At 33.1% G+C, this 13,074-nt stretch overlaps 1 protein-coding gene across 6 annotated transcripts in view; it reads right to left on the bottom strand.

Annotated features, from left to right (window-relative positions):
• ttyh2 (tweety family member 2) overlaps positions 1-13,074 on the bottom strand; it is a 124,439-nt gene that overhangs the window by 36,455 nt on the left and 74,910 nt on the right. The window lies entirely within an intron of this gene.

Raw genomic sequence — 13,074 nt, 5'->3', positions numbered from 1 at the left:
TTTATGTGTTTCTTTTCATGCAGCAGCACGCCAACATGGGGGGAACATGCAAACTCCACACAGAAATGCCAACTGACCCAGCCAGGGCTCGAACCAGCAACCTTCTTGCTGTGAGGTAATCATGCTACCCAATGTGCTACCGTGACGCCCCATTCATTTTCTTTTTGGCTTAGTTCCTTATTAATCAGATGTAGCCACAGCAGAATAAACCACCTATCGAATTGTATACCTATCAGGGTTCAGCGCTAGGCATTTTTTCTACTGGCCCGATCGGGCCAGTGGTTCAGTTTTTTACTTACCCTGCCAAAATTTTCTCTGGCCCCACCAAAAACAAGTTAGCCATTTAGTTATTCAGCATATCGTCTTTAAACACAACTGACCATTTAAAATGATTTAATTTAAATACAATACTGATTCGATTCATTAAAGTGAATGGTTTAGTTGAAAACTACAACAATTTTATGTTTTTTGGTTGCTCATTACATCAGTCTATAATACTGTCAATATTTTTATTTCTCATTTATTTGTAAAACTAGATTTAAAATGCATTTCAATTCTTGTTCTTGCTTTATCCATCAACATAATAATCATGTTAGCCTATTTTTTAGTCAATTATGGCCTTTGAGGGGTTTTTTTTTTAAATGTAGACTAAGAATGCTAAAGAAAGTCTATGAAGAGGGTCCGTGCAGCGGTGCATTTCTCATCACAACACCAGGACTGCAGTCAGATCATGAGGTAATGTTGATCTTTCTTTCAAAGTGTCGAAATGAACAAAACAAATGAACAATTGGCCTAATACAAAATATAAGATTAAAATAATTAACCACATGGTAATTTCGGTCAATTTTTTTTGGTCAAAGGATAAACAGCATTCGGTAATATTTCAGCATGCTTTCACTTTCACATTAGACATGAAACACACAATTTGAAATGACATCCTGCCCTACTCATCTTTCTCTCTTCATATAGCCGTATTTATGACCATTACACAACCCTAATACACTGTGATATAGCCTGGTTCGTTGGATAGTTTTGTTTCACTACAATCTATCCGCTCAATTGAGCCAAGACCATCTCATTCTGGTGATCTCAGACTGACTGATTTGGTGCTGACTCGAGGACGATTGCAGGACTCACATATGCCAGGAACCGCGCTTACAGAGCAAACGAGACAGCCTTCGAAACAAACATCTGGGGATGAAAGCACGCAATTGACAAACAGTCACAGCCAAATTAAACTTTAGTTACAAGGCAGCACTGGCCCCGATCGGGCCAGTAACCATTCTGTATACTGTCCCGAGCGTCTTGCACGCTGCAGCCCTTATTGTTGAGCCCTGCCTATTCTTATTGCTCATACTAAAAATAAATAAATAAATAAATAAAATAATAATAATAATAAACCAAACAAACAACAAATTCCATGATGACAATCGACTGATTGAATAAAAAAAAAAAAAACTAAATAAATAATTAGACGCTCTTTTGCTAATAATGATCAGAAGAGGGATTTCCACTAAGAGATTAGGCTCAATGGATTAAATTAATGATAAAACTCAAGTCTCAATGGGATTTGTAAAATTAGCTTATTTCCAATGTTCCTTTAATAAAAACAAAAGTATTTATTTTTTATTAAAAAAGTAAATATGAATGAATTTCTTTTTAAACAAACACTAAAAAGAGCACAAAATCAGGGGATTCCCAGTCAAATGCTCTACACATCCTGAAATCAAACACTCATGACCCAGACAAAAATCCCTGCAGCCCTTCTTTAGCTTCATGACATCACTACTAGAGACTGTAATGACCTCATACTGAAAAAGCTGTGGGAAACACAACTCCACATTGATTATCCATAGTTTGACCGGAATCCTTTCACACAAGATCACACAACAGCGCCACACTCGAACCCTTTTATCATCTGAAAACACTGATTTTCTTAAAGTCTGAGGGCTACTGTGAGCACAAGACAAAACTGCACTGAACATTAACGACAGCAAAAGTTTATAGTGTGGCCACGTCTGCAAAAAAAACCTCCTTTAATATCTGAGCTGAACGTAATCCAATAATCCAGCTAATGAACAAACGCTAGACATGCGAGCTGCGTTCCTTAAGCCACAGCTGTAATGCATATGAGGAAGTGGTTAAGATACGAAGGGAAGATTTTTCTCCCAGCGCCGCGTCTCTAATTGATTGTCTCTGGTTTCTGTAGGCGCTGAGCTTCTGCAATTAAATTTGAATGGGAGAGTTGAAGCGTGAAATGGAACACAAGCGCTAAGTGGTGCTGCCTGCTCTATATCCAGATATGATTTTCTAGTTCTCCATTAAAAAGACCGTGTGGATGGGGAGCGGTAAGACAAAGAAAAGAGGATGTACGGGAGAGGATGTGAAAGGGAATGATGACCTTATTGCTTACAGGTCTTCTAATAATTGCTATGGAGGATATCTGGGGATTTGTTGCAGGGAAACTAGTTCAGAGTGTCTCAAGATGTGTTGAAATCCTGCTTAAAGTGAACATGTAGAGTTCAAGAGTGGAACTAAGATGAGGATGTGAGTCTTTCTAGAAAAGATGTGCTAAAAAGTAGACGAGAGAAAAAAAGACTAAAGAATAAAGATCTTCGCACACTGAAGTTTGAAAGTTTTATATGCGGTTTTAACGTAGTCATATGCGAACAATCCACTATGTGAGCAAACCTTACACACTGAGTCCAATGCAAATTAATTAATCCATAATGAAAATAAATGCGAAACATTTTGGAGTCAGTTCACGCAGTGATGCTTTGCTCTTCACTCTTCTCCAAAGTAGAAAAAGAAAAAGGAATAGGCTACATATTGTGTTCAATTAAGACTAGCCTACCAAGGTTATCATAGTTAACGAAAACGAACGAAAAAACGAAAACTAAAATGTAAAATAATTGTCGTTAACTAAAATAAAAATAAAAATAAAAACGAGTATTGTGTATTACATAATACACACACTTATTAATGATTTCCACTTGTCTTCCTTGTGATGAAGAGTAGGCAAAATCTAAGTGCGGACGGGCCCCTGGGTCTATCCCCGTCACCGTCACCGAACTATTGACATTACGTCATCCACATACACTGATTGCAAACACACCTGAATCACATTCCACAATCAATCACCACACACATATAAGCAGCACTCACACACACCTCATTGCGAAGTCTTGTTCTGCCCCGGCTTGAGCGTTCTCATCCTTGCCTGCTTTCCCGTTGTGATCCTGCTTCTGATTCTGACCCTGTCTTGCCTGCCGCCTGCCTTGTAATCCAGCCTGAATATCGACTCTGATTCTAGCCGCCTGCCTCTGACCCATGCCTGCATATTCATCCTGTGTTTACCAGCCGCCAGCCCAACGACTACATACTACTGTGTTTGATGTGAGTTTGCGCATGCACAACATCTGTGTGCTATTGTTTATTAAACTGTGTTTAATAAAAATACTGCAAATGGATCCCTCTGTGTCAGCCACTTCGTTACAATGCCCATAATGCCATTGGTTAATCCGGCCCTGCCTATCACTACTGTGTCAGAAGCAGCCTTGCACACATATTATACTTTTGCTATCTTGTGGGCTGCTGTATTTTAATTTGAGGATGGGTAGATGGTTGTGGTAGATGATAGTGTTCATGTGTTCTCTAAATAGATGTTTCAAAAAAATGTATGACTGACTTCTTATTATACAATATTTATTCGGTTAATTTTGAATCTTGCACCTAACAAATATCCTCATTTACAAAAAAAAAACTGAAACTAATAAAAACTAAACTAAAACTAAGACATTTTTAAAATATAGAAACTAATAAAAACGAAGAAATCTACCTCTAAAACTAACTGAATTTGAAAGTCAAAACGAAATAGAAACTAAAACTAATGAAAAATCCAAAACTATTATAACCTTGTAGCCTATATGAGAGGAAGAAGAGTTCAGCTCATTATTAAAGAGCTGCGCTACTACGATTATCCCGAAATGCAAAGTTTATGTCAGGAAATCATTGTGGATTTTTGATACATTGCTTGTGATACTTCACACGTTCATGTACATAAACAAATTCTAAACAGAGACTGGCAGTACTGTAGACATTATAATAGTTGGTGGGTGCGTTGACGTGTCAAAGCAACAGGCTGAAAGCAGACCATGCTTTCTATTATTATGTCTTTATGGGCAGTACGTCAAATGTATGGACACAGACACACATCAAGCAGCAGAAGGGATAGAGGTGCACCAGTCACTGAATCTAGCATTTAGGGGTTTTTAGGAGATTTAGGGGAATCTAGCATTTCAACTGTCCAGCATTCTGTCTTATATTATGCACTGTGTTTGTCATAAAGGTATCTGTATCTCAATTGACGGCATTTTGCATTTAGCTTTTTACTTGTATGGTGGCTCTGAACTGACAAAACACCTCTCAAAGCACTTATTCAAATGCAAAAAGCAGAAAAAATTAACCCGGCTTGATCTTTTTATGACAGATGAAAGTTTCGGAGGCAGTGTGTTAATACCATTTACACAAAAAATGGTCGAATTTATTTTTTAACGTGTAAAATTAATAAACTAAAATTTCTGATTCAGTGTGCAATAACTTAAAGACGAGAATAAGAAAAAATTAAAACACACAGCAAAAAGAATGGAAAAAGAAAAAAGGGAATGTAAAAGCAAAATGAAAGAAAAATGAAACAAAATTAAAACAGAAAAGAAAAGATCGATTAAAAATGAAAATAGAAAGAAAACAAGAGACATTAGAAAACAAGAAATCAAACAAACATATATTCATTCGTTTTCCTTCGGCTTAGTGCCTTATTTATAAGGGGTCACTACAGTGGAATGAACCGTCAACAATTCAAGCATGTGTTTTATGCAGGTGATGCCCTTCCAGCTGTTACCCAGTAAAAGAAAACACCCACACTCTCATTCACACACAGACTACAGACAATTTAGCTTATTCAATTCATCTATAGCGCATTTCTTTGGACTGGGGGGGAAACCGGAGCACCCAGAGGAACAAAATAAAACACACACCATAAGAAAAAACATACACTATAAAGTAAAAATAAGAAACAAAGGAAATGGATAAGCCAAAATGAAACAAAAATTGTTTACAAAATAAGATAAAAACAAAACAGAAAAGAAAATATACATTAGAAAAATAAAGACAAATAAAGTAAAAATAAGTTAAAAAAAATGGAAAACAGAAATCGAACAAAAAATACATCACAAACTGGAAAAGAATGAATAAAATAAAAAAAACAATAAAAAATAATAATAAAATGACACACACAGACACACACCCATGCACGCACACAGACAAGACAAATATATAAAGTAAAAAAGAAAATTTGTGGATTTGAACATGACTATGAACACAAAGTCCAACACTGGAACAAAGATTAGAAATAGAAAGATAAAAATCTGATAGTATGATGTCTTTTAAGGATACTTTAGGTTTGCTATTTTTTTTAATTTAAAATAAGAGAAAAAAAACAAGAACCAGAGAAAACTAGAAATACTTGAAATAAATAATAATAAATAATAAATAAATAAACAAATAAAAACTAATAAATAAAACATACAAATATAAAAAAAGTCAAAAAAAATTAAGAGAAAAGAAAAATTATAGATAAAACAAAAAAGAAAAGAAAAGTAAAAAAGGAAAAAGGAAAAGATATTTTGCTACTTGTTCAAACTTATTTACAGTAAATGAACTGAAACAACACAATTGTTGTGATTTTTAGAAACAACTTAATAGTTTAATGTTGAAATCCTTTATATTTGTAAAAACAATTAATTGGGACATCATAAAGGAATTGTGTGGAAAAAAAGAAAAAAAAGAAAAGAAAAAACAGAAAGGAAAAAAAGAAACAAGAACAGGAAAAGAAAATAGTTGAAAAGACAGAAAAAAACAAAGAAAGAAAGAAAGACAATGATGCCCCTGTTACTTGCGGGTCTAGTAATAATTGCTATAGAGAATTTCTGGAAGTTTGCTGGTGGAGCTTCAGAGCGTCTTGAGATGTGTTGAAAACTAAAGTGAAGATATAAAGTTCAACAGTTGAACAAAGATGAGGGAGCAGAAAGATAAAGATCAGGTGTGAGTCTTTCTAGAAGAGGTGGGTTGAAACATGAACTTTTTAGGCTTCAGAACCTGAAGAGACTGAAGAATGAAAGAAAAACCAATTTCAGGAACTCTAATACAACAATCAAATTCACTTTGTCTTGGAGCTCCCATTCAGCAAATGGTTTGATTAACTGCCTTGTGGGTGATGGATAAGCTTCTCTCAGCTCCACTGTGGTCTTTATTACTTGCTATCAATTTTCTCTTGCAGTTAACTGATGTGTGTGTGTCTGAGAGAAATATCAGGAGAATTATACTTACTTTTTCAGCGAGAGACTTTCAGAGAGTGTTTTGGGCCGTTTGAAATGGTAAGTACCCCACAACTTCTGTACCTAGCACTAGAAAAATTTTCAAAAACTCTTTGTGATCACTGCATTTTTTTCATAGTCATCATTTTTTAATTGAACCATCCTACTAAACCATCCTAATAAATCTACTAAGTATTAGTAGTCAAGCTGTTTTTCACATTATAATATTAACTTAACACAAAAAGAGCAAAAACAAAAGGAAATAAAAAGCCCAGAATAAATATATGAATGAATTAATATACAAAAAAGAAAAAGAAAAAATAACAAAAATAAGGAAAAAAAAAGGTAAAGAAAAATTAAAATGAAAAGGAAATTAAAAAGTAAAGGATAAAGATAAAGGAAAAGAAAAATCAAGAAAAAATGTTAAAAATAATAAATAAATAAATAAATAAATAAAAGAAAATAGAAAATATCAAAAAAGAAAGGAAAAAGAACAGAAAAAGTAAAAGCAAAATAAAAACAAAGAAAAAAGAACAAAAAATTTTTTATAAAAATAAAAAGGAAATATAAAGAAAAGAGAGAAAAATAAAATAAAATAAAAAAGCAAATAAAAAAATAAAATAGAAAAGGATTAAATAAATAAAAAAGAACAAAAGAATAAAATAAGGAAAAGTAAAAAGTAAAGCAAAGTAAAATAAAAAGTAAAAGAACAAAAATAAGGAAAAGCAAAATCAAGAAAAGAAAATTTAAAACAATAAAAAAGAATAAAAAATATAAAGATAATAGAAAAGAACAGAAAAAAGAAAAGTAAAAAACACAAGAAAAAAGAAATTAAAAGGAAAAAATAAATAAATAAATACTTAAAAAGGAGAAAAGAATGGAACAAAAAAGTAGAAAAGTAAAAAGAAAAGCAAAATAAAATAAAAAGTAGAAGAAAAATATAGGATAAAGATAAATCAAAAGCAAAATCAAAATCAAGAAAAGAAAAGAAAAGAGAAAATAACAGAAAAAAAGAAAATAAAGAAAAAAAAGAAAAACTAAAAAAGAAAATAAAAAGAAAACGAAATAGAAAAATAATAAATAAAAGAAAAGAACAGAAAAGAAAAGAAAAGAAAAAAAGAAAAAAACTAAAAGCTAAAACTGAAAAGCGTAATTAAATTAAAAGAGAATAGAAAAATAAAACAAAAAGAAAAAAGTAAAGAAAAATGAAAAAAACTAATTAAAAGAAAACCGAAATAAAACAAAAGAGAGAAAAGAAAAACTAAAAACTAAAAAAGAAAAGAGAAAAGAAAAGAAATTAAATAATGATAAAGGAAAAGAAAAACTAAAGTTTTAAAATGTAATTAAATTAAAAAGAAAAAAAAAATCTAAACAGAAAAGGTACAACTGCACAAGCCATGACTCTAAGGGCCCTATCAAACACCCGGCGCAGTGTGGCGCAAGACGCGGCGCAGTAGTCTTTTGGTAGTTTCAGCTTGGCGCAAGAGTTGTTTTGAGGCGTTGCGCTACGCTGTTTAAATAGCAAATGCATTAGCGCTCATTTGTGCGCCCATAGGTGTTCTGGTCTGAAAAGGAAGGCATTCTGATGCGGACTGCTGGCGCGTTGCTATTTTGAGAAACTATAATAGATTTTTCATTAGACCAAAACTAACCCGGTCTAAACTCCGGCGCAGAGTTGCACCTCGCTTACACACTGCTTAATACACACAAGAGAGAAATAGGCAAATATCTTTACATATGAAAAAATTTAAATATTAAGGATATATATAGGATATAATAAGAATAGATATAGGACATAAATATAAAGGATTAAAATATTACAAAACATATTATTTTCTAGCCTACATAAATATGAAAAATCACTGCTTTTATGTCTTCATTTGGGAGGCTTTTCAGTTCATTCATAACAATTTGCTTTTGTTTAATGTTATTATTATTAGCAGTATTATTTAATATATCCATATTTATTTTTGTTTTAATAAAAACAAGCTTAGATTTGCCCACCTGTCAGGTTTTAGACCATATGGGGCACAGCATGTGTTTTAGGATATAACTCAGGTTTTTGAGCACACTTTGTTATTATTGTTGATTTATTCGTTTGCTGGAAATTAGAACTGAATTTAGAAATAGTTTTGAAACAAATCTTTGCGCTTAACAAACGAAATTAATTATTTATAGACTAATTGATGTCTGCGTAAAGGTTTCCCTATCCAAGAGCGAAAGTGAAAGTAGATCATTTATCTCTCATTCTCACGCAGTAGATGCTCTGTTTAACAGTTTTCTGTTAAAAAAACTGTCAACTGTTAACTGTTTGCTTGTGAAATGCTCATTTTTTCCACTTAGACTTGCTTTGCGTCCTGTAAATAGCGAATGCGCTCTTGGTGTGACGCAGCTGACTCTTAAAGGTAATGGGAGATGAGACTCTAATTGGTTTATTCTCAAAACACACCTATAACTCATTAAGAAAGTAACTCAACCCTTTTAGACCATGCGCTTTGGCGCAAGGCAAATTTCCTGTCCTTAAATTAGCAAAAACGCATCCTGACACGCCCTGAAAGCGTTTGCGCCCTGCGTTTTGCGCTCTGCGCATGGACCGTCAAAATAGAGCCAAAAGTGTGCAGTGAGCAGTCAGTCAAGGGCAGGTTAATATCTCCATGCAGTGAAGTGTCTCTCAGTCCTGCACCTGGAGCCCAGCAGCCGACAGACAAAGTTCAGTCAACCTCCAGTACACACTTCCAGATGAACCGCAGTCCACAAATCACAACCCTGTCAAACAGACTCTCCTTCAAAACACTTTCCTCCAGCTTTTCTGCAGCCTTTAGACTCGAAAAGTCCAGAATTGTGACACTTTAATCCACACTGTCAAACATTTGACTGATTGCTGCTCGTTCAAAACCCAAACTTAGTCTAAAATGACACAGAGAAACACATATATGGTTAAGTGTTTGGCTTGGGTCCCGAAAACAGCCAGATTTAGCTCGAAGCATTGAAAGGTGACCTTCACAAAAGAGGAGAGAGACAAACCCACCCTGAGCTCTGCTTCATATCACACCAGCAGAGCAGATATATTTATAGAACCACAGATATTTATAGAACCACACTCATACCAATGGATGGAATATATCTGAAGAGTAAAATAATATTTCTGATAAGTACTGCAAAGGGTAACACTTTAGATTAATGTTCCGTTAGCTCATGTTAATCCAAAGTGGCCGTCAGGGCGGCGCAGTGGGTAGCACAATCGCCTCACAGCAAGAAGTTTGCTGGTTTGAGTCCCGGCTGGGCCAGTTGTCATTTTTGTGTGGAGTTTGCATGTTCTCCTGTGTTCGGGTGCTCCGGTTTCCCCCACAGTCCAAACACATGCAGTCTAGGTGAATTGAATAAACTAAATTGGCTGTAGTGTATGAGTGTGCGTGTGAATGTTAGTGTATGGGTGTTTCCCAGTACTGGGTTGTGGCTAAAAGGTCATCCGCTGAGTAAAACATTCCGCTGTGGCGACCCCCTGATAAATCAGAGACTAAGCCAAAGGAAAATGAATGAATGGACTAACATTAACGAAGATGAATAAATACCATAATACATGACTTAATGCTCAAGTTAGTAAACACATGAATTAACATTATTGGACAATTATTTTAAAGTGTTTCCCTGAAAATGACTTTTTCAATAAGGGTTTGAAATAGGTCTATTAATAAAATCGTCACACTGGCCATGTTGCTTATTGAGTGACTTGTATTTAAAAGACAAGATCCAAGTATAAATTATGTAAAATGCTAATGAGAAATGAAAATGTCATAATAACATGATGATGATGAAGAAGAAGATGAAAAAGAAGAAGATGAATGGAGAGGAGGAGGAAGAAGGAAAATACGAGAAAGACAAAAAAAGATGAAGAGAAGAAAAAGAGTAAGAAAAATATATATTTTTAAATATTTCACTGTCAAATGCTGCATTATAAGTGATTTAAATTCATAATAATGAAATTATAGTCATAATAAATGTATAATGTTATTATATGTGAACAACTTTAATGACGTAATTACAATCTTAAGAACAGTTTAAAGCAAATAAAATTATTTTAAAAATTGCCAGTTTCATATACCAACCAAAATTGATTTTTAATTAATTAATTGTCGGCATCAATAGCCTAGTGGTTAAGTGCGTCGACATATAGTGCCATAGTGCTCAGTGCGACCCAAGTTTGATTCCCTTCTCAAGGTCCAATACCCAGCCTTCCAGTCTCTCTGCTCCCAATGCTTTCCTGTCTGTCCTTCACCAACCTATCCCAATGAAAGGTGAAAAAACCCTAAAGAAAATCTAATTATAATAAATAAATAAATAAATAATAGAAAATAAAAAAACAGAAAACTAAACAATTATAAATAAATATAAATACATTTAATTTAAATAAATACAATTTAAAATACATGTATTTAATTCCATTTCCATTCCAATACATAAATTAATTAAACTAAAAATAACAAAAATAAATTAAATAAAATTTAAATAAAAATGTTTAAACTAAATTAAAAAGAATAAAAAAACAGACATAAACAACTTTAAAGAACTAAAATGTTTGCAATAAAACCTATGTTCAACATTATACCAAGACTCATCAGTAACTCAAAGCAAGTAATTTATGTCCTTCTTAATCCTCCTGCTTCTGTGCACACAAAACAGATCCGCACAGGAAGCCACACAGTTCATTTGCAAGCACAGAGGGGGTGTTGAAAGGAGGTGAACAAGAGACCTTCTGGCCCACAACCAAAAAACCCAACAGCCAAAAAAAAGTCCTATTACTCCTTCTCTTGGTTGCTTTAAAAGGGCAAGCCAGTCTTTCAAAAAAAAAAGAAAGAAAAAGTGTGTGCATGTGTGTGTGAGAAAGAACGAGCATCTGTGTGCAATGGATGCCAAATTAAATCATTGTTTTCAGCCAGACTGAACCACTGAAGAGCCTCAATCAGGAAGCCGAAGGTTTCAACCAGTGACTTCATCAAAGCCTTTGTCGCAGAGTTCATGGCTAATTATGTGCAATGCATGCTGGGGTTTTCAGACAGTGGACACTTTGTGGCATCTGAAGGACCGGGTCTATAAAGACTAATTCAAGAATGGAGGGTCTCTTTCTACTTGATGCAAAGCTAACATAAATGTATGAATGACTCTTGAAGATGAAATCAAAGCTGATGTTTAAAGCAGTTCACTTGCAGATGTTGGCCACCATTGACTTACAGTAGGGCTGCAGGATATTGGGAAAATATACAGTGTTCAGCATTAATGACTATACCCTCTTTTGAAAATTTATTCATTTTCCTTCGGCTTAGTCCCTATATTTATTAGGGGTCGCCACAGTGGAATGAACCGCCAACTCATCAGGCATATGTTTTACGCAGCTGATGCCCTTCCAGCTGCAACCCAGTACTGAGAAACACCCATACACTCTCATTCACAAAAATACACTACTGCCAGTTTTAGTTTTTTCAGTTCACCTGTAGTGCATGTCTTTGGACTTAAGGGGGGAACCGGAGCACCCAGAGGAAACCCACATGAGCATAGAGAGAACATACTCTACACAGAAATGTCAACTGACCCAGCCGGGACTCGAAGCAGCAACCTTCTTGCTGTGAGGCAATCACTGAGCCACCGTGTCACCGCCTTTTGAAAATAAATGTTTTTAATCAATTTCCTCAGTGAATACAGACAATATATTTTGTTGCATTAAAACAAGTTTTATTAAACTGTTATTTCCATTAAAACAGTTTCACCAAACATCTATAAAGATAATACATTTAAATTCAAACAAGTTATTGCAAAAAAATAATCTAAATAAATAAACAATAAAATAATAATAATAATAATAATAATAATAATAATAATAATAATAATAATAATAATAATATAAACTACAAAATTTCACCCAAATTTTACATTTTTTTTCCTTTGTTTTTCCTGATTATTAAAATGTATAGAATGTTTTCCAACTAATGAATCTGGGTATACTCATTTTTGCACACCAAAAATAGATAACAAAAATAAATATAAATTAATAAATTAAATGTAATTAAAAAAGAATAAAAAATAAATGTTTTAATTTCATTAAAAAAAATAAAAATAAATTTTTTTATAAATTATTAATTTAATAATAAATAAATTAATTTAATTTCAAATCAAATAAAAATAAATAAATTCATAAATAAATAAATAAATATTAATAAAATGTTTAAACTAAATAAAAATATATAAAAAAAAACATCTTTTAAAAACTAAAATGTTAGCAATCACGTCATCTTCAACGTTATACTTCAGTAACTCAAAGCAAGTAGTTTATGTCATGATAAAGTTATTAATTTTTGCACTCACATTTTTAAAAAAGTTTAGTTTAATTTGATTAGCGGTTTTGTTCGTTTGTTGAGATTAGTTCCAGTTTTGACTTGTTGATTTAGTATTGTAAAGCATCCTATTGAAAAAAAAAAATTAAAAGATTGTGGTTGTAATCATTTACGATGAACACTGTACTATATACAATATTACTGTAAAATATTACTTACGATTTAACATTTTCTAAGAGACAATACTAAAATAGAAAAGCATTTTTTGTTATTAAATCAAATCTAATCCTGCCTCAATATAAATTTCTGTCAAGGTGCAACATTTAGACAGTTAAAACACTGTGAATGACTGAAAAGCTCAGAAGATATATTGA

This window comes from Danio rerio, chromosome 12 (genome assembly GCF_049306965.1).
Source record: "Danio rerio strain Tuebingen ecotype United States chromosome 12, GRCz12tu, whole genome shotgun sequence".
Classification (NCBI taxonomy): domain Eukaryota; kingdom Metazoa; phylum Chordata; class Actinopteri; order Cypriniformes; family Danionidae; genus Danio; species Danio rerio.
This window is presented reverse-complemented; position numbering and strand designations above follow the sequence as displayed.